The following is a 745-nucleotide window of genomic DNA, read 5'->3' on the forward strand; positions in this document are numbered from 1 at the left end:
ATTTAACATTACACAAATAAATTTATTTTATAAAAAAAAATATTTTAATGCACTGTCAATATAAAATTATTTTACACGTATATTCAATCACATAACGTCATATTAACAAAAAATAATAACTTTTTATATTGACCATTTGTCGTAAAAAAAATAATTATGATTGTATGACTGTGTTAAATATTTTACACAATAAAAAAAATAGTGAAGGATAAATCTATTATTGTTAATCATAATTTCATAATTAATCTGCTAAGTGTTTCATTTAAGTTTAAAATTTGACTTTTAATTCTTATTTTAGTCCTTGAATATCATTTAAAATATGTCAAGTTTCATTTGTTGTGTCTTACATACCATTTTAAAATTATAGCTTGCTTCTACCTCAAACTTATCTATCATTAAACTAAAAATAGCCATTTTATCCGAATTTCTTTTGTCAAGGACTGTACTATACTACTATATTTTTTTAATAAATAAAAAATAAAAAAATGAAGATGGGTTTTTAATTGTATTTTTAGTAGTATTTGTGAAGCAACCTTAAAAAATCTTAATCCCTACTAAGGTAAGGTTCCAATCATGGCCGAACTCGTTTACTCCGAGGTAACCGCCCCTCCTCCTCCACACCCTCTCCTCCATCTATATCACTCCATCCTCCTCCTCTAAATGCAAATCATTCACTCCTTCTTCTTCTTCTTCTTCCTCCTCTTTTTCTTCTTCTTCTTCTTCTGCATAATATAATAAAACACAA

At 26.3% G+C, this 745-nt stretch overlaps 1 protein-coding gene across 1 annotated transcript in view; it reads left to right on the forward strand.

Annotated features, from left to right (window-relative positions):
* LOC107642393 (growth-regulating factor 3) overlaps positions 525-745 on the forward strand; it is a gene marked incomplete in the record, with an annotated part of 3558 nt that continues 3337 nt past the window's right edge. Inside the window, 1 exon segment of the mRNA XM_016345730.2 lies at positions 525-699.

This window comes from Arachis ipaensis, chromosome B05 (genome assembly GCF_000816755.2).
Source record: "Arachis ipaensis cultivar K30076 chromosome B05, Araip1.1, whole genome shotgun sequence".
NCBI classification, from domain to species: domain Eukaryota; kingdom Viridiplantae; phylum Streptophyta; class Magnoliopsida; order Fabales; family Fabaceae; genus Arachis; species Arachis ipaensis.